The sequence below is a fragment of the Callithrix jacchus genome, chromosome 14, assembly GCF_049354715.1.
Source record: "Callithrix jacchus isolate 240 chromosome 14, calJac240_pri, whole genome shotgun sequence".
Lineage (NCBI taxonomy): Eukaryota > Metazoa > Chordata > Mammalia > Primates > Cebidae > Callithrix > Callithrix jacchus.
Window position 1 is genome coordinate 21,127,901 of NC_133515.1, and position 22,092 is coordinate 21,149,992.

General features: G+C 40.8%; 1 protein-coding gene and 1 pseudogene across 5 annotated transcripts in view; one reads left to right on the top strand and one right to left on the bottom strand.

Annotated features, from left to right (window-relative positions):
* LOC144579144 (uncharacterized) overlaps positions 1–22,092 on the top strand; it is a 60,430-nt gene that overhangs the window by 18,240 nt on the left and 20,098 nt on the right. The window lies entirely within an intron of this gene.
* LOC118142816 (tripartite motif-containing protein 43-like) lies at positions 19,088–21,033 on the bottom strand (annotated as a pseudogene). Its single transcript, XR_013526034.1, has 2 exons — positions 20,811–21,033; positions 19,088–19,707 (listed from the first exon to the last, which is right to left on the bottom strand). The product of XR_013526034.1 is annotated as a tripartite motif-containing protein 43-like (transcript).

Sequence of the window (22,092 nt, forward strand, 5' to 3'; positions counted from 1 at the left end):
GACCTTTTAGAAATTAAAAATGTGGTAATTTAAGCAAAGTTTTAATAAATGGATTGAAAGATAAAATCAAGGAAATCTCCAAGAAAGTAAAAAATAGGAGTAGATCAAAAATGTGAAAGAAAGGCTAAATCGTAATGTACAAATCCAGGAGGCTAACGTCCAGTGAATAGAAGCTCTAAAAAGTACAAATAAAATGAGAAAATATACATGGACTCAGGGAGAGGAGCATTACACACGGGGGCATTTGGGGAGATGGCTAGGGGAGAGACTGCAGGGTGTGGGGAGGGATAACATGGGGAGAAATACCGGATATAGTCAAAGGAGGAATAGAGGCAGCAAACCACCTGGTTATGTATGCACCTATGCAACAACCCTGCATGACCTGCACATGTACAGAACCTAAAATAAATAAATAAATAAATAAAAAGTAATAAATTTTTTTAAAAGTATCTGGAAAAAAAATGAGAGAATACAAACCAGTTTTTAAAAGGGAATTTATCAGAGCTGAAAGACAAGAGTCTCTAGATTGAAGAAAGAAAAGAGAAAAGAAAGTGGAATACTAGACAAAATGAATGAAAAGTAGCCCATATTCAGTCACAGAATGGTAAAATTTAAGAATATTAAAGATTTTTCCAAGGCAACGAAAAAAAGAAAAAAAAATGCCTCTGTTTCCAAAAACTCAGATCGTCATCTAATTTCTCAGGAACAATGGATGATAAAAGACAATGAAACATTGCCTTTAAAGTTCTGAGGAAAAATAATTTTAAATGAAAAAGGCAATATTCAATCAAATTATCAATATAATTGGAGAGTAGAATAAAGTTATTCTAAATCATGGAAGGACTCAGTAAATTTACCTTCTTATAGAAGTGATTCAAGGATACGTTCCCGCAAAACAAGAGAGTAAATAATAAAAAAAATATGGAGTTGAAGAACAAAAAAGAGAATAATGGAAGGAAGACATGGCTTATTTGTCTCTTATATTTTAACTTTTCAATAAATATAGAGAAAAAAAGTCCAGTTTGAAGCTGGTGGGACAAGAGCTTTGAAAGGCAGGAGTCTCCAAAAAAAAGTATATGAACTGAAGTGATCCACATATTTGATGCTATCTTTAAAAAACTGAAATATCGAGTTGTACAAAAAGTCACATAATAGAAAAGATGGGAATGGAGAGGAGGAAATAATTAGAAATGTCAAGAAAATTGCAAAGTTATGTAAAAAAAAGGTATAAAATCATAGTATCTTATGCAGCTAAGTGTTGAACAATCTTTACATAGTCATAATGTTATCATCACTGCTGATCAATTTTCAACTCTTAGAATCATCCCATGGAATCAGCCTAAAATGCAAGACTTAGGGGTAGTTGCAGAATGAGGTTCATGTTTTTTGTTTTCTTTTTTCTTGACATCATAAGCTAAAATGAAGCATTTGCTTGCAATCAGGAGGAATCAAGAAATGAAGAAAGGTGTTGGGGCTTTCATACTTTCACCTCACAAAGCAAAGAATTAAGAGGTACTGTCAAATGGTTGATGGAATTAGAAGTAAGGATGGGAATATATTTTTTGTTATTACAAAGGTAACTGTTAATAGTGGGAAGTGGAGAAAAGAAAGGCCAGATTTGAAAGATAAAGATAAGTGAGTTAAATCCATAGCTACCATTGTAGAAATCAGCAGATAATGTCTAAACTTGTTGACTAAAGAAATAGGAAACTAATAATAATGTATTGAAGAGTTTATAACAAGGAAAAGCAAAATGTATGCCAAACATAGCACAAAAATATGGGAGGGAAAAATAGGTATATTAGGGGTTCATACACTACACATGAAGTGGCATTGGATCACTCAAAGGGAGATTATGATTAGCTAGAGAAGTATGTGATAATTTCACTTCCAGTTGAATGGAGTAAGAAGGATAAGATTTATCATGCCTGAAACAACTAAAATACCGGATAAAATACATGAAACAATGCACTCAAGACATTGAACACCTCATGATAAAGAACAATGATTGCTGAGAAAAGAAAGAAAAAAACATAAATCTATACAAACACTTCTGTAAAAATGTTCATAGCAACTTTATTTGTGATAGTCCCATGCTTGAAACAACCCAAATATCTACCAAAATATGAATGAATAAATAAATCATGCTACATCTATGCAATGAGATGTATTACTTAGTAACAAAAAAGAATGAATTAGGTACATGTAACTATGTGACTGAATCTCAAATTAATTATGCTGAGTGAGAGAAGGCAGAAAAATAGTAGCACATACTATAAGGTTTCATTTATTTAAAATTCTAGAAAAATGAAAACTAAGCTTGAGTGACAGAAAACAGATCAGCAAGTGTGGAGAAAAGTGGTAGGGTCACTAAAAAGAGCATGAGGAAACTTTCAGAGACGATGGATATGCACACCCCTGACAGTTTCCTCTTGACCCTATTAAAAGCTTGATTGTGGTATAAATGTCAAAATTCATCAGACAGCCCACATTAAATATAAGCAGTTTATTGTGTGTCCATTACACTTCAATGGTTAAAAAAGAAAAGAAAGACATGGCATAAACATATTATTTAAAAATATATATATTACGTATATTCATATATAAAACAAATAAATAATAAACATGGCATAAACTTATTATTTTAGGAATATTAAAGTAACTGCCAAAGAGCTGTAAGGGGAACTGTTGAAAGTGTTTCCTCATGTGAGGAAATGCAGGGAAGGAGAGAATGAGGGGAGGAACTGTTTCTTCTTCATAGAAGCTCTTCTGGATTTGCTCATTTTTAACAGTGAGTATGTATGTCAGTTCAGATACTCAGAGAAGAGATGCTCAGATAAGACTTGATGTTTACTTACTTGATGTTTAATGCTTAGCCTGTGAAGAATAAAGGGAGGAGGAAGGAGGAGTAGACAGGAAGAGAGCAGGGATTGAAATCAGGTCTGCCACCTGTGAAGAGAGGAGCCAAGGAAAGGCTGGATAGGAAGAGCCTCAGAACTCAAAACAGTTCTGAGAAAGATTTACTGGGCTGATAGGGAGTGTCTAAGCAAAAGTTGCCCGTTAGCAGAGTCCTGTGTCTGGCAGGATGGGCCAGCACTCATCCTGGCACTTCTGCAGTGTTCAGTCACTGGCTGAGAACAGGAGGCTGTGGCTCAGCATGAATGCCACGGTAAATCCAAAGATGTGGCAGCTGGGGGCTGTCATGTCATTCTGCTCGGTGCCTTACAGCAGGTTTTCTTCTTCTTCTTTTTTTTTTTTTTTCGGAGTTCAGTGGCACGATCTCAACTCAATGCAACCTCCACCTCCCGGGTTCAAGCAATTCTCCTGCCTCAGCCTCCCAAGTAGCTGGGATTACAGGCGCGCATCACCACGCCCAGATAATTTTTGTATTTTTTAGTAGAGACCGGGTTTCATCACGTTGGCCAGGATGGTCTCGATCTCTTGACCTCGTGATCCTCCGGCCTCAGCCTCCCAAAATGCTGGGATTACAGGTTTGAGCCACCATGCCCTGGCCACAGCAGAGCTTTGTAAAGGGCCATCTTCCTGGCTGCTGCAGCAGGCATTGATTTGATTTTAAAATTTCAAACGTTTTTTTAAAAGAATACATTCCTCTGATGAACAAGTACAATGAGGCCCCACAGTGGCTCACACCTATAATCCCAGCACTTTGACAGGCTGAGGCAGGGGGATCACTTGAGGTCAGGAGTTCCAGACCAACTTGACCAACATGGTGAAACACTGGCTCTATTTTTAGTAGAGACGGGATTTCACCGTGTTGACCAGGATGGTCTCAATCTCTAGACCTCGTGATCCACCCGCCTCAGCCTCCCAAAGTGCTGGGATTACAGGCGTGAGCCACCGCGCCCGGCCCCCCCACCCCTGCCTTTTTTTTTTTTGAGATAGAGTTTCGCTCTTGTTACCCAGGCTGGAGTGCAATGGCGCAATCTTGGCTCACCACAACCTCCACCTCCTGGGTTCAGGCAATTCTCCTGCCTCAGCCTCCTGAGTAGCTGGGATTACAGGCACGCGCTACCGTACCCAGCTAATTTTTTGTATTTTTAGTAGAGACAGGGTTTCACCATGTTGACCAGGATGGTCTCCATCTTGACCTCGTGATCCACCCGCCTTGGTCTCCCAAAGTGCTGGGATTACAGGCGTGAGCCACCGCGCCCGCCCCCCCCCCCTTTTTAAGAGTCTCACTCTATTGCCCAGGCTGGAGTGCAATGGCACAATCTCAGCTCACTGCAACCTCTGCCTTCTGCATTCAAGTGACTCTTGTGCCGCAATCTCGAGTAGCTGGGATTACAAGCAGGCACCACCATGTCCAGCTAATTATATTTTCAGTAGAGATGGGGTTTCACCATGTGGACCAGGCTGGTCTCAAACTCCTGACCTCAAGTGATCTCCCTGCCTCAGCCTCCCAACATGCTGGGATTACAGGTGTAAGTCACTGTGCCTGGCTGGATTTATGTTATTCTACCATGTATTCTTTTTTGTTTTCATTTTTTAAATTTGAGATGGAGTCACTCTCTCACCAAGCTGGAGTGCAATGGTGGGATCTCAGCTCACTACAACCTCTGACCCCCTGATTCAAGAGAGCCTCCTGCCTCAGCCTCCTAAGTAGCTGGGACTACAGGCACCAGCCAGCTAATTTTTGTACTTTTAGTAGAGATGGGGTTTCATCATGTTGGCCAGGTTGGTCTCGATCTCCTTACCTCATGATATGTCCACCTCAGCCATCCAAAGTGCTGGGATTACAGGCAGGAGCCACTGCATCTGGCCTTAAAGTTTTAAGTTTTGAATGATTTTAATGATTTACATCTTCAAAAACTACGATTGAAAGGATAGGGTTTTTTCTATCCTCAAATACAAAATTATATACAAACAGATATAAATGAATCTAATTGTGTAGAATACTGATATAACCATACAGAAGAAAAAAAGAATACAAGAAGTGTTTAACACAGTGCTGTCATCGTACACTCCAGGGACAGAAAGAACCATAGAACACAATCTCATGCATCACTTAGACAGTTTGTTTTTAGTTGGGATATTGTTACCACATTCCAAAAGCATTTAGTGTATACTGTAGGATTTAGCATTCATCATTGATGTTGCTGGGGTAGCGACCAGAGTTCTAACTCTGGAAGAAAGGAGATAAAAATACAGAACTGGTGAAGAAAAAGAAGGAACCCACTGGTGTTTAAAAGTAGGGTGTGTGTGTGTGTGTATGTGTGTGTGTCTGTGTGTCCATGTGTGTGTGTGTGTGTATGTGTCTGTGTCTGTGTTTCAATAGAGCTTTGTTGCTAAGTACTACTTCCCACTGAAACTTTTCCTTTGAGAAACTTCTGATCCAATGACTGGGGCAGGGAAAGTATAGATAAACCTGGACTAGTAGGGAGCAATGGCTCATGCCTGTAATCCCCAGAAGTGGGTGGATCACTTGAGGCCAGGAGTTCAAGACCAGCCTGGCCAACATGGTGAAATCCCATCTCTACTAAAAATACAAAAATTAGTTGAGTGTGGTGCTAGGCATCTGTAGTCCCAGCTACTATGGAGGCTGAGGCAGGAGAATCCCTTGAACCTGGGAAGCAGAAGTTGCCATGAGCCGAGACCTCACCATTGCATTCCAGGCTGGGTGACAGAGTGAGACCTTGTCTCAAAAAAAGAAAAAAAAAAAGACACTTTTAGGCAAGGCAAAGTGGCTCATGCCTGTAATTCCAGCACTTTGGAAGGCTGAGGTAGTTGGATCACTTGAGGCCAGGAGTTCAAGACCAACCTGGGCAGCATGTTGAAACCCCATCTCTTGTAAAAATATAAAAATTAGCTGGGCATGGTGGCACATGCCTCTAATCTCAGCTACTTGGGAGGTTGAGGTAAGAGAATCGCTTGAACACCCAGAGGGCAGAGGATGCAGTGAGCCAAGATTATGCCACTGCACTCCAGCCTGGGTAACAGAGAGAAACCCTGGAAAGAAAGATGAAAGAAAGAAAGGAAGAGAGAGAGAGAGAGCGAGGGGGGGGGGAAGGAGAGAGAGAGAGAGAGAGAGAAAAGAAGAAGAGGAAGAAGAAGAAGAAGAGAAAGAAGGAAGGAAGGAAAAAATGAAGGAAGGAGGAGAGAAAGAAGGAAAGAAGGGAGAGAGAGGAGAAAGGAAGGAAGAAGAAAAGTGAGGGAGGAGAAAGAAAAAAGAAAGGAAGAAGAAAGGTGAGAGAGGAGAAAGAAAAAGAACGGAAAAAATAAAGAAAGAGAGAGGGAGAGGAACTTGGATCATATGTTTGTGCCAGAAAGTAAGGAAGAAAAAGAGGAAAGAGAGAGAAGAAAAGAGAGAAAGAAAAACAGAAGAGAAAAAGAGAAGAGAAAGGGAGGAACTTAGATCATACCTTTGTGCGAGAAAGTAAGGAAATGCACGGAAACTGATGGATACAAGAGAAGAGGATGGAAACTGATGGGTACAAGAGAAGAAGGTGGAAACTGATGGATACAAGAGAAGAGGATGGAAACTGATGGGTACAAGAGAAGAAGGTGGAAACTGATGGATACAAGAGAAGAGGATGGAAACTGATGGGTACAAGAGAAGAAGGTGGAAACTGATGGATACAAGAGAAGAGGATGGAAACTGATGGATACAAGAGAAGAGGATGGAAACTGATGGATACAAGAGAACAGGATGGAAACTAATGGATACAAGAGAAGAAGGTGGAAACTGATGGATACAAGAGAACAGGATGTAAGCTTCAGCATTAAGAGGCTCCCACTGGCCAATTTTAGAACAATGTTTCTTTTCTTTATCCCAAATTCACTAGTAGAATTTGAGAACAATTTGAACTCAAAATGGGTAACAGCACTAAAAGGTTATATTTAAAATTCCTAAAGTTAATACGGATAACAAAAATGGTTAAATTTTTTAAAGGTGTGAGTGCAACATCCTGAATAGCTCAGAAACATTATACTGAAGGAAGGAAGTCAGACTTAATAGATACTGCATGATTCCATTTATAGGAAGCTCTAGCATAGGCAATATTGGCGAATGGTGGTAGAAATTAGACCAGTGGCTGCTTCTGTAGAAGATGGGTTGACCAGGAAGGAGCAAGAGAGAACTTTAGAACTTACCTTCACATGGGGTCTGAATCACACGTATGTATGCATTCACCAAAAACTGATTAGACAAACAATATATGGACCAGATGCAGTGGCTCACACCTGTAATCCCAGCACACTGGAGGCCAAGGCCAGGGATTGCTTGAGCCCAGGAGTTCAAGACCAGCCAGGACAACAGAGGGAGACCCTGTCTCTACTAAAATCAAAAAAATGATATAGGCATGGTGGTAAATGACTGTAGTCCTAGCTACTCAGGAGGCTGAGGTAGGAGGATTGCTAAAGCCCAGGAGGTCAAGGCTACATTGAGCTATGATCACACCACTGCACTCCAGCCTCTGTGACAGAGCATGATCCAGTCACAGAAAAGGAGAGAGAGAGAGAGAGAGAGAGAGAGAGAGAGAGAGAGAGAGAGAGAGAGAGAGAGCGAGAGCGCGCGCCAGGCATGATAGTTCATGCCTGTAATCCCAGCACTTTTGCACGCCGAGGTAGGTGGATTTCTTGAGCCTAAGTTCAAGATCAGTCTGGGCAACATAATAAAGTCCCATCTCTACAAAAAATACAAAAATTAGCTGGGCATGAGGGTGCATGTCTGTAGTCCCAGATGCTTAGGTGGCTGAGCTGGAAAGATTCCTTAAGCCCAGGAGGAGGTTGCAGTGAGCTAATATCAAGCCACTGCACTCCAGCCTGGGTGACAGATCAAGACCCTGTACTAAAAAAAAAAAGTATGCATTTAAAAAATTTATTTATTTATTCGGGACTTAGTCTCACTCTGTTGCCAAGGCTGGAGTGCAGTGGTACAATCTCAGCTCACAGCAACCTCTGCCTCCTGGTTCAATTGATTCTCCTGCCTCAGCCTCCCAAATAGTTGGGGTTACAGGCAGATATGCCCAGCTAATTTTTGTATTTTTAGTAGAGATGGGGTTTCACCATGTTAGCCACGCTCACTTGTCTTCAATTCCTGACCTCAGGCAATCCGCCCAGCTCGGCCTCTCAAATGCTGGGATTACAGGTGTGAACCTCCATGCCTGGCCTATATATGCATTTGATATCACAATTTTTTTTTCTGAGATGGAGTCTGACTCTTTTGCCCAAGCTGGAGGGCAGGGGCATGATCTCAGCTCACCACAACTTCCAACTCTCTGGTTCAAGCAGTTCTCCTGCCTCATCCTCCCAAGTAGCTGAGATTACCAGCATGTGCTATCACACCTGGCTGATTTTTATATTTTTAGTAGAAACGGGGTTTCACCATGTTGGCCAGGCCGGTTTCGAACTCCTGACCTCTAGTGATCCACCTGCCTTGGCCTCACAAACTCAATTAAATTTTTTAATGATATGTAGGGAAAACAGAAAGCTACTTTTTACAAAAGAATGCCAACTGAAAATGTAATAGTGTAGAAAATGACCTATATGTGATGGTTTATTTTCAATTCTAAGTGCCTTAGTTTTAAGCCAGCTACATGGAAATAAAGAGATAAGAAGCAGAATGTACTGAGTTACTTCGCCCTCTTTTCTGTCTTCCCTTTCACCCAGCAGCCAGGCACCTATCGGTAAGGGTCCTCTCAAATACCCACTCCTCACTCATCCCAGGAAGAATTCAGTTTAGGCTAGCTTGCAACATAGATAATTGTACCCTTTCTTTTTTTTTTGGAGATGGAGTCTTGCTCCATCACCCAGGCTGGAGTGCAATGGTGTGGTCTTGGCTCACTGCAACCTCCACCTCCTGAGTTCAAGCACACCATTGCACTCCAGCCTGGGCAACAGAGCAAAAACTTCATTAAAAAAAAAATAAGCCAGGCATTGTGACCCTCACCTGTAATCCCAGCATTTTTGGGGGCCAAGGCTGGTGGATCACTTGAGATCAGAAGTTCAAGACCAACCTGGCCAAAATTGGCCAAACTAAAAATACAAAATTAGCCAGGCATCTTGGCTACTGCCTGTAATCTCAGCTACTTGGGAGGCTAAGACAGGAAAATTGCCTGAACCTGTAAGGTGGAGGTTGTGGTGAGCCAGGATCACATCACTGCCCTCCAGCCTGGGTGACAGAGTGAGACTCCATTTCAAATAAATAATAATAATAATATCTGCCAACGAGTACCAAAATGTTTCCAGATAGATCTCAACTTCCCAGTTTCCTAAGAAAGATAAGTATATGTTGGGTCCTTGTGTGTTACTTTTATATTCAGGATCAGATAATTAGATGAACACCTACATTACATAATTCTAACATTTCAGCTAGAAGAAAAGTGAAAGTGAAACTTTATAAAATTTTTTGAGACAGGGTCTCACTCTGTCACCCAGGCTGGAGTACAGTGGCATGAACATGGCTCACTGCAGCCTCAACCTTCTGGGTTCAGATCCTCCCACCTCAGCCTCCTGAGTAGCTGGAACTACAGGCCTGTGCCACCACTAACGCTGGATAATTTTGGTATTTTTGTTGTTGCTGAAACAGAGTCTCACTGTGTTGCCCAAACTGGAGCACAATGGCACAATCTTGGCTCACTGCAACTTCCACTTCCTGGTTCAAGAGATTCTCCTGCCTCAGTCTCCTGAGTAGCTGGGATTACAGTCACCTGCCACTGTGCCCAGCTAATTTTTGCATTTTTTTCTTTTTCAGAAGAGATAGGGTCTCACTGTGTTGGCCAGACTGGTCTCAAACTGCTGGTCTCAGATAATCTGCCCACCTCAGCCTCCCCAAGTGCTAGGATTACAGATGTCAGACATCATGCCCAGCCTGATATATATATATATGCGTGTGTGTGTGTGTGTGTGTGTGTGTGTATATATATATATATATATATGCATGTGTGTGTGTTTGTGTGTGTGTGTATATATATGTATTTATGTTTTACCATGTTGCCCAGGTTGGTATGGAACTCCTCAGCTCAAACATTCTACTCACCTCACCCTCCCAAAGTAAAGCTAAACATTTTAATACAAAATGGAACAAAATTCCTTTTTCTTTCCCATGGAATCTAACTCTGTACCCCAGGCTGGAGTGCACTGGTGTGATCTCAGCTCCCTGCAAACTTCACCTCCCAGGTTCAAGTGAATCTTCTGCCTCAGCCTCCCGAGTAGCTGGCTTTACAGGGCTCACCACCGTGCTCAGCCAATTTTGTATTTTTAGTAGAGTCAAGTTTGGTCAATGTTGGCCAAATGTTTAGTAGAGTCAAGTTTGGTCAATGTTGGCCAAGTCGCAAACTCCTGACCTCAGGTGATCCACATGCCTTGGCCTCCCAAAGTGCTGGGATTACAGGTATAAGCCACCGCACTCGGCCTAAAATTTTTTATTCAAAGACACCATCCATGAAAAATGGAACAGCCAGGCACAGTGTAATCTCAGCATTTTGGGAATCTGAGGCAGTTGGACTTCTTAAGGCCAGGAGTTCAAGACCATCCTGACCAACATGGTGATATCCTGTTTCTACTAAAAATGCAAAAATTAGTTGGACGTGATAGCCCACACCTGTAATCCAAGCTACTAAAAAAAAAAAGTAATAAAAAATAAATTTAAAAAAATACTTTCAGAATGACATAATTAGAGAATACAATAGAGAATAGAGGAGACACAATGATTTAAAAGACAGAAGGGAGAAAGGAGGCAGGAAAGGAAGGTAAGATAGACATTTCTCTGCACTGGCCAGTCACAGGTGCAATCCCAGCACTCTGGGAGGCCACGACAGGCAGGTCACTTGAACTCGAGTTCGAGATCAGCCTGGAGAACATAGTGAGACCCTGTCTCCACAAAATAATGAAAAAATTGGCCAGGCATGGTGGTACGCCTGTGGTCCCAGCTACTCAGGAGGCTGGGGTAGGAGGATCACTTGAGTCCAGGTCAAGTTGCAAGAAGCCATGATCACACCACCACTGTGCTCCAGCCTGGGCAACAGAGCATTACCCTATATCATTAAAAAAGGCAAGGCACTGTGACTCACACCTGTAATCCCAGCACTTTGGGATGCCAAGGCAGGCAAATCACCTGAGGTCAGAAGTTCAAGATCAGCCTAGCCAACATGGTGAAAACCTGTCTCTACTAAAAACACAAAAAATTGCCAGACATGGTGGTGTATGCCTGTAGTCCAAGCTACTCAGGAGGCTGAAGCATGAGAATCACTTGAACCCAGGAGACTGAGGTTGCCATGAACCGAGATGGTGTGATTGCACTCCAGCCTATGTGACAGAGTGAGACTCCATCTCAAAAGAAAAATAAAAGAGAGAATGTGTGACTACTTCTCACACTTCTAAATATGAGCTGGAAAAAGAGGAAAGAAAACAATTCTTTTCCCCTTAAACTTGCCCAAATGGACCCATATGACTTGCCAAGCCAGACCTCAGACTGTTAAATATTTGCAAACATAACATATCACATTTTGTGGTCCAGGTTTTATCAAAGTTTAAATAATTGGCTGGGCATGGTGGCTAACACCTGCCCAGATAAGAAGCAGAATGTACTGAGTTACTTCCCCCTCTTTTCTGCCTTCCCTTTCACCCAGCAGCCAGGCACCTATCGGTAAGGGTCCCCTCAAATACCCACTCCTCACTCACCCCAGGAAGAATTCAGTTTAGGCTAGCTTGCAACATAGATAATTGTACCCTTTCTTTTTTTTTGGAGATGGAGTCTTGCTCCATCACCCAGGCTGGCGTGCAATGTTGTGGTCTTGGCTCACTGCAACCTCCACCTCCCGAGTTCAAGCACACCATTTCACTTTGGGAGGCTGAGGCAGGTGGGTCACCTGAGGTCAGGAGTTTGAGACCAGCCTGACCAACATGTTGGAACCCTGTCTCTACAAAAAATACAAAATTAGCCAGATGTGGTGGTGCATGCCTGTAATCACAGCTACTTGGGAGGCTGAGGCAGGAGAATCGCTTGAATCTAGGAGACAGAGGTAATCTAAGATCACAACATTGCACTCCAGCCTGGGCGATAGAGTGAGACTCCATCTCAAAAAAAAGTATTAATAAACTAAGAATCCAAAGATGTAATTGGATTGCTATGTCTTGGGATTTTAAAATCCCATCTCTTTTGGCCAGGCACAGTGGCTCAGGCCTGTAATCCCAGCAATTTGGGAGGCTGAGGTGAGAGAATCACCTGAGAACAGGAGTTTGAGACCAGCCTGACCAACATGGTGAAACCCTGTCTCTACAAAAAATACAAAAATTAGCCAGGCTTGATGGCACACCCCTGTAATCCCAGCTATGAGAATTGTTTAAACCCAGGAGACAGAGGTTGCAGTCAGGAGAGATCCACCACTGCATTCCAGCCTGGGTGACAGAAAGATGCTGTGCCTGCAAAAATAAAAATAAAATAAAATCCCATCTCTCAGAGAGTAGTTAGGGGAAGGCAGCAAGGGGGTTTCTGGGCTGCTGGAAATGTTCCACTATTTCATTATCTGGGTCCAGGTTATGTGGGTGTGTTCAGTTTCTTCGAATTCAGTGAACTGTATACTCATGATATGTACACTTTTCTGTATGTTATGATTGAATAAAACATTTTTAAAAAGTGAATAGAAAGCCCTCTCCTGCTTGTCTTCATTTCTCCTTGAGAGCTACTTGGCAAATAGTTATGAAGAGCCTAATGACTGGCACAAACTCTGACCTTAGGCCTTTCTGGGAATGTGTCAAAAGGAAATGGTCAGATACTTGAGGAAAGATGCATGTATAGTGATATGTTTGGTGGGAATTAATGTAAATGTCTAACAATGGGAAATTGAAGATAAATTATGCACTTCTGGTTTATAATCCAGCATATACGTGTAAGACCTTAGAAGTCATAACTACTACCCTCACACAAAGAAAAAAGCTGAAGGCTGGGCATGGTGGCTGACACCTGTAATCCCAGCACTTTGGGAGTCTGAGGATGGATCACCTAAGGTCAAGAGTTCAAGATCAGCCTGGCCAACATCGCGAAACACCATCTCTACTAAAAATACAAAAATTAGTTGGGCATGGTGGCATGTGCCTATAATCCCAGCTACTTGGTAAACTGAGGAAGGAGAATCACTTGAACCCAGGAGGTAGAGGTTGCAGTGAGCCACACTTGCACCATTGCACTCCAGCCTGGTTAACAGAGTGACACTCCATCTCAAAACCTACATATATGAACAAATACACACACACACACACACACAAACACACACACACACACCCTATGGTTTTCTCTCTGGAGAACCCTGACCAATACGAACTGTAATCTTTGCTTTGACAGTTTGAAGTCCTTTACCTAACTCTCTTTTACTTAAAAATACTGCTGAATATAAGTGCAAAAAGTGAACATCTAAGAATTGCAAATATTTTTCAGAGGTCATCTGAGCCATTTCCAGAAATTTTTTATTGTTTAATCTGACTAAAGTCTCAATTATAATGACAACCAGTATCATGTCTTAAATAATGCCTTAGACATTTATCTGCTCATCAATTGTGTTTTGATTTCTAAGTTAGGGTTTTTCGGAGAGCCTTCTTATTTTCTTTAGTGTCACTATTTTTCATCTTGTCATTGCCTTAGCAATTAAAATCATGTCTAAAAGCTGAAGGTTATGAAAGCACAACATTTACAGAATTCAATAATTACCTCTTCTTACTTAATTCAATGCACCAATATTAATACATGCATTATACATACACACATATATACACATGCCTATATATACAGATATGTTTTAATGTCAATTCCATATATTCCAGATGCATACAAGTGTATTGCAGCAAATACTAGGTATTTAAAATTCTTAAAAATGTACTGAACAATTATGGAATACATGAAATAACAATAATTAATAACCTCCTGTCATAAAATAAATAGTAATAATGGTTACAAATAATATCATTAAGTAGGTTTTAGATAATTAGAAATTTTTTGTCACTGTAATTTATTATTTTTAAAGGAAAAGAGACATAATTTTCTCCATATAAGTTGCACTCAACCCAGAGTTCTATTAATGTTTCCCACAGTGATTCTTCCAGAAAAATTCTGTTCAGCCCTCCTCAAGGTCAGGAGCTCCTTCACTGCAGTGCTGACCTTCAGAGGTCGCCTGAGTGCACTTAACTCTAAGTGCTGCCCTTCTCCTCTGGAGAACAGTGAGCTTTCTAAAATATGAACCTTCTACATCTTTTTATATGAATGTTTGAAGACCACACCTCTCTAAGGGTATTTAGGTTTATGCAATATTTAGTACATGCTGTATTATCGATGATTAAATCAGCATCACACTATCATTGTAATGATATGATTCAATATGATCTAGGAGTTCAGACCCTAATGTCAATCAATTTTTTGAATATCTACTTATTTTCCTCATTATGATATTAATTCTGGTTACTGCCAACAATTTTTTCAACCCTTTATCGGATGAGAAGGTGTAGGAATCATATCCTTCTTACAAATTCGCTGATGATAAGGTTGAGCAGATGCTAAAACAGCAGCCCTGGAAGCAATTCTGCACACCTGCATTGGCAATATTGGCTTTATTTTAGCTACAGCACGATTCTTCTTATTCTCCAACACATAAGACTTTCAACAAGCATTTATTCTAAATCTCGCCCCCGACTCCCTTTCATTAATTAGCCTTCTCTTAGTAGCAGCAGGAAAATCAGCTCAATTCTTTCTCCATATCTGACTTCCATGTGCCACAGAAGGCCCAACGCCAGTCTCAGCTCTGCTCCACTCCAGCAGTGTAGTTGCAGCAGGGGTTTTCTTGCTTATCGGCTTCTACCCTTTCACAGAAAATAACCCATTAATGCAAACGTTTACACCATGCCTAGGGGCTATTACCACCTATTTACAGCAATCTGTGCTCTAACAGAAAATGATATTAAAAAATTGTTGCATTTTCCACCTCAAGGCAACTGGGTCTTATAATAGTCACAATTGGCATTAATCAGCCATATCTAGCATCCCTTCACATCTGCACCCATGCCTTTTTAAAGCTATATTAATTATATGGTTGAGGATCCATCATCCATAATCTCAATGATGAACAAGACATTCAAAAAATAGGAGGATTACTCAAAACTTTACCCTTCACCTCCTCTTCTCTTATTTTGGTTAGCCTAGCACTTACAAGTATGCCTTTCCTCACAGGCTTTGACTCCAGAGACCTTCTTATGAAAACGAGAAATACATCATATGCCAGCACCTGACTTGGCATATGAGAAACCTTCTAAGACTACGAGAAACCTTCTCATAGTCTTATAGCCACCTCCTTGACAGCTGTCTACAGTAACCAGAGAATTTTCTTAGCTCTGATATGACAACCTCACTTATCAACTCTGATTATCATTAATGAAAATAACCTCTTTTTGATTGACTCAATCAGGTACCTAACAATCGGCAGTATCTTTGCTGGATTCCTTATCACCAAGGGTATTCTTCCAGCTTCACCTCCCCCAACAATTATACCACTTCACCTAAGGATTGCAAACCTTGCTGTGGCTCCTTGTCTTTGTTTTGAGAGCCATGGTGGTTCTCGGCTATACTTAAACTATGTGAGACAGACACCTCCTCCAGTTTATAGTGGAGCCAAAAAAAAAAAAAAAAAACCTGAGAGATTTAATGAGGCTGTGTGAGGACACTGGGCATAGGAAGTATAAAGGACTAAAGCCATGTGTTCTGGCCTTGACGTTTTCCCCAATCACCCAGGTGGGAACACACTCAGGACTCAACTTTCCTTTTGTTCAGTCATGATGGTCAAGTGTCTTTAAATAAGCTCCCATAGCTTAGGGAGGTCTAGCTTCAAGCTTAACAGGTTCAATGAAAGGTTTTACATTACTGAATATCTGTGAGAAATGAACCCTGATTTCACGGGGTTGAGAATATTACAGATTATATAATGTCTTCACATTTTATTCCACCTTTATTTTATGAGTGTGCTCCATTTTTTTAAATCACTTTCTCTTTTTTTGAAGACATACGTTCATTTTTAAGTCGTCCTTCATTCTGCAGCTATGCTCCAAATTATTTTATCACTTTCTCCCTCTCACTTTTTTTTTTTTTTTTTTGGAGACATGGGTATCTCACTTTACTATATAGTTCTGCATTCTCTATCTCCTTATTCTTTCAAATGTATATAGGATTTATACTATCTACTCCATAAGTGATTTATATTGCCTTTGATTTAGTAATTTATATTGGTTTATTACAGTTTGTGTTTCTGTAACAGAATGCTTGGGGTCAGGTAATTTTAAAAGAAAGAAGTTTATTATGCTCACAATTCTGGTGGCTGAAAGTCTACCATTGGACAGCTGGACCTGGTGAGGGACTCAGACTGAGTTCATTTATGGAAGGGAGTGGAGAAGGAGCAGGTGGGTCCAAAGCGACCACACAGTGAGAGAGAAAGCAAGAGAGAGGAACCAGGAAGACAGACTCCTTTCCACAGTATGTTCTCTGGAACAAACTCATTCCTGCTAAAGCTAAAATTCGCCACCCATCTCACCCCACAACATGAAGGCATTAACCTATATGTGAGGGATTGATTCCCATGACCCAAACACCTCCCAGTAAGCCCTACTTTTCAACACTGCCCAATTGGAGATCAATTTCAACATGTGATTTCACAGGGACAAGCCAAACCATGGAATTTATGATGGTTTAAATGATGACAGTCTCCATAATTTTATATCTGATTTTCTCATTCCCTATCACTTTATCTTTCTTTTGTTTGTACTGAAGACCCAGGTGAAGTTTCAAAATCAGCAGTATAAAATAAAATTTTGCTGTCATTATTTGAAACCTAAAAGTGATGGGATTAGACTGTGAATCTGTGATTCAATCTTTCTCTTGATCTTGTTGGCATTGTCACTTCAGCCAGACCTCACAATCTAGTAGAAGTTACAGACACACAAAACAATAATCTCAGTACAACATGATAATTGCCACAAATATCCATCTATTAGGCACACAGAATCAAAGATCAACTCTGGATGAGTCTTGAAGGATGAATGGAAACTTTGCTGGTGAATAAACAGTAACAGTGGTCCAGGTTCAGAGACATGCCTGTCTAAAGGAGGGCAAAGACATTTTTTAACAACTCAATAAAAGCAATGCCAGAATGACCCATAGGAGGGAGATTTTAAAAGAAATGTATGAGGAGCTGAAGGAATGCACTATAACCCAGATGTGGGGCTACTCCTGGCACTGACTGACGATGGGGCATCAGGATGTTGAACATTCAGGAGCATCGGTGTTTTTCCTCTTTCCTGAAGTGCATTCTTCCTTTCGTTTCTATTATTTGTTTCCAGAAACACATTTGCATAACTAATCCAACTTCCTGTATTTTACCAGAACAAAGGTCTCTCTTTATCCGCCAGCCACAAAACGGGGAATGGTCAAGGTAACAGCCCCATAAATATTCCCCATCTAAAGTCAATGACATACTTTGTTTTTTTGAACATTTATAAAATAGTGAGTGATTTGTTTACATTAGGTTAATTTGAAGACACGGCAAAGTTGGGAGTTTTGGAAAAGTACAAGGCACTCAGAAGGCCTACATGAATAGTTTCCAGCCACTTAGAGACATCAGAGGAGTTCCTGCCAAGGGTGCACTGACCTTTTTCATCTCACTGTCCTAGAATTACTGGGTCTGTCTCTGGTCATCTTGAAGGATATGGATCATCCCTTCCTTCCTCTACTCCAGTATCCTGCGCATCTTCCTCAATGGTTTTGCCATGTTGTGTTCATAATGATTGTCCAGTTGATACCAAATCTTGAAAAAAAATTCCAAAAGAATATTTAATTCGTTTTTGGTCTCGATAGTCAATTGCCCTTTTACACGAATCTGGGGCAGATCTAAGAGGCTCGTGAGATCTCATGTTTTATAGGACCCCGATCTCTGAATGTAGATCCTCAATGTCCACTTCTTAAATATATATTCCATCCCACATTCTTTTCCTATGATGTAACTTCAAGACTGATACTGTTGAGTGTTCTAGTCCCTTTACTTTATGTAGTGTTGTGACTATTGCTGATGTTTTAGTCTGCAGCATAATAGCACTTCTCCTGACTCTGTGGGAATCTTCACTGTGGAAAGTTAACTACCATGCTGTGAGCAAGCTCAAGTGGCTACCTGGAGAGGTCGTTTAAATATATTCGAGGTAACAGCCCCAACTAAGGAACCCCAGACATCAGTCAGAATTATCTGCTAGACGGGAAATAGAATATCTGTTGCCATTATTTAATGGCAAGTGATCATGAAAATGACCATTTGGTGGGTAGATAGACTCAATTGACTCACTAGAATCTGAGTTTTCATCAGAACTGGGTTTTGCTTGTTTTGTCTTGTTTTCCTGTTACTAATATGTTCCCACTGTAACATGATGATTATGTCTCAGGTCTAGCTCATCAGTGAGAATTCACAATCTGTGTGAATTGTAAGTATAAACACATTTTAAAGCAGACAGTCTGCTCATCTGTCTATTGTTCCCTGGATGATGCTGTTTGCTTTATTGAACAGCTACAGAAATCAATGTGGGTTAAACCTTTTGGGTTCTTGCTCGGGCATTGCTAGCAAGTTCTCAGAGAAGCGATACGCTGCACCATTTGGCCCATGTCTGTAGATGGCTATTCTATCTAGGTTTTTGTAAGTTCACTCTTGTGTTCACACAGTGTAAAAATTACTTAATAATGCATTCCTCGGAATGTATTTTTGTCGTTATAGAACGCATGACTGTTAAATCCCTATTTTTGCCCAAAGAGTCAGTGAAAATTTTAGGTGTAAAATGAATTTTCCCCCTAAAGTGATGAGGTGTAGAATTTGCTGTTATCAATAGGAGGGAGCTCTCACACTTGCAAATACAGCGTACAAAATCCTGTCCATCCATGATGCGCAAAATGTGTTCCGGCATGAGATCATTCAGCTGGAATCACACACCCACGTATTTCCAGAATTCCATCCCATACATTCACAAAGCAGTTGGAAATCACAATATACATTTTAGGTAATGGGCCATCAGAGATTATTTTAATTGTAAGAAAGTGCACAAAAATATTTTGCATTTTATATATTTTTTATTTAACTGTAATAAAGTGAGAAGAAAAAAAAAAGCCTGAACAGTATGATTCCTTGCTTCAACAGTAGAGGGCTCCCTTGTACAAGCAGTTCCCACACAGTCAGGTTTCTTCGTCCTGATCATCTGTGGCCAGTGTACAAGAAAGGACTGGCAGGGAAATTTCAGGAGCCAGCTGGGTAACGCCATATGAGGGAATTCTTGGTGACGTTAAAAAAACTCACACTTCCACTTTCAAAATCCGGAAACATACCAACCCAGGCCAGAGTTTCTCTACATAGTGAGGAAGCATTGGAGAGCTGGTCAAGAGACGGAAATGATGATCCACCTTCACACATAAAAGAAGAAATATGTCCTCAGATGTAATCATGGTGCCATTCTTCCTTATCTGGGACTCCTTACAGACGCCCAGAGCCCAATCCCAAGAGTCGTCCACATCCAGCTCCCAGGAGTGTTTCCCAGAGGAGAAGCCCCGGACTCCCCATGCAGCAAAATAGTCAGGTCTGTCAGAATCCAAAGATCTACCTTCCTGTTCAGGTCTAAACATCCAACTTCTCACATCCTCAAACAGGCTGATATTGTGATTGCTTACTTCATAATTGAAGGAAATTTCCACTGTAGAAAAAAAGAGAATGTTCCAGTGAAAAGCAGTTTATACATTCTTAGGTTCAGATAAGAAAGAGACTCTCACTAGAAAACACAGGTCAAGATTAAAAGGCAACTTTTGTCTGGAAAAATGTTGGCATCAGAGGGTGTTAGGATATCTGCACAAGTACATGGTTAAACTACAATGATCACAGCTTCTATAAACTCAAATATGGAAGGGGAGGATTGTCATGCCTACGTCTAGTCAGCTACTTTTTATAACAACTGAAAAACTGGAAGCTCTTGCACTGCAGCCAAGTCTGTAGCAATAAAATATATGTCCATTGCCTCTTCCCTGTCAGGGCAGAGCAGGAGGCTGGGGACAGGAGATGAGGTGGGGAGCCATTCTTACACCTTAATAAGTTATCACTACTTTGCCAGAAATATGATCTGCCACTTAAGCAAGCAAATTCATACTTAAAGAGAAAATCTGAATCCATCTTCTGAAAAGCACAGATTCCTTGCAAGAATTATCTGACTTTCATGCTGGATTTCGGCACAGACTTCTTTTATCTGCCTATCGATCATGATCTGTCCTGGAGTTCTGTCTAAGGGCTCAGCAACCACCAAATCACTTTCCTATTGTTTGCAGATCCTCAGATTTGCATTGTTATTTAAGTTGCTCATGTATGTTTCGGTTGATTAAAATGCACAAGATTAAAATTACAAATGCTATGAAACTTCACCTGAAATGTACTTAAAAGTGAACACTGTCACCAAATCACAATCATTAACAGCACTTAATTTGAAGTTGAAATGTCCTGAATTAACTCAGTTCTGTATACCTCACATAATACTTGTATACATGAAATTGTGTCAGAGAATGTTTCTAAGTCCTAAGGAGCCATTCTGCCTGTTTTATGTTTTTCTAAGTAATTTGTTATATGGCCGATTCTTATGACATTTTACCAGCTTTTAGTTTAGTCTGTTTGATGATAGCGAAACTATAAATATAAAGACCTATTCACAGACTATTTTCTTCCAGATGGAATATCATTACACTAGGAAAACTGCCCATAGAAACCATATTTGAAGACATTACATGTTAATCCCAGCAAGAGGGCAACACTCACCTCGGAAGCAGTTGAGCCTGTGTACCAGTGCAGTGATGGGCCCTGCAGTGAACACTGGATTCACAGGCTGGGGCATGCGCAGCAGCACAGACTCACTCCTGCAAGGAAGCAGGTGCAGTTGGTTAACCTTTCTGGTGTCTGTGTTTAAGAAATAGATTCCAACAGGAAATGCTTCATTCACACCCACTTCTGATACTGTAATGTAACTCCACAATCCTAGCATGGGTTTGTGGCTCTCTTAGGGAATCTTTCTAAGGATTCACTTCATTTCTAACCTACTGCCACTGAAACATAATTGCCTCCCTCCCTATCTGCCACCAAATAGTTTATTTGTCTCTAATTACAATTCTGAATCTTAAAATTAGGCAACTATATCCTAGTAACTTCTGCATTGAACTCTTCAAAACATTACCCCGAGTCACTTGGGAGAGTAAGAAAAGATTAAAATCTGATACAGGGCATAAGAAAAGATATTCAACATAACACACAAACACCTGAGTACACACACATACACACACAATCACACTGACACATTGTGTTGTTAACAAATTATGTTTCCACTTTGTTGAAAATAGCTTGATGTTTTTCATAGCATGCCTTGTGCTTCAGCTTGCAATGATGGCTAAAAACATACCTTGCCATGATGTCTCCAAAATCCTGTAAAGAGAGATAAAAAAAATACTTCTTTAGAAAGTTGCTATGCTGGCTGGGTGTAGTGGCTCATATCTGTATTTCCAGCACTCGGGGAGGCCAAGGTGAATGAATCACCTGAGGTCAGGAGATCCTGACTAGCCTGGCCAACATGGCAAAACCCCATCTCTGCTAAAAATACAAAACAATTAGCTGGGTGTCATGGTGCATGCCTGTAGTCCCAGCTACTGGGGAGGGTGTGGCAGGAGAATCACTTGAACACAGGAGGTAGAGGTTGCAGTGGGTTGAGATTGGGCCACTGCACTTCAGACTGGGTGACAGAACAACACTGTCTCAAAACAAGGAAACAAATGAAGAAACAAGTTGTTATTCTGCCTGTCTAGTCTTTAGGTTTTGAAAACTTTAGAAGTACTACATAATATCACTGCAGCTCTTTTAGAAGGTATTCTCATTTCTAACATTTATACATTGACGAAATGTATTTCTGATAAATTCAGGACCCAGGATATGAGTGAGAGAGAAAGGTTGAGTGGTGACTGTGCATTGCTGCAGCTGTCTACAATGTGGTCTTTTTCAGGGCTAGTGTCTGAGGGGTAAAGTAGCTCAAGTCAAGGGCATTTCAAACCTAGGA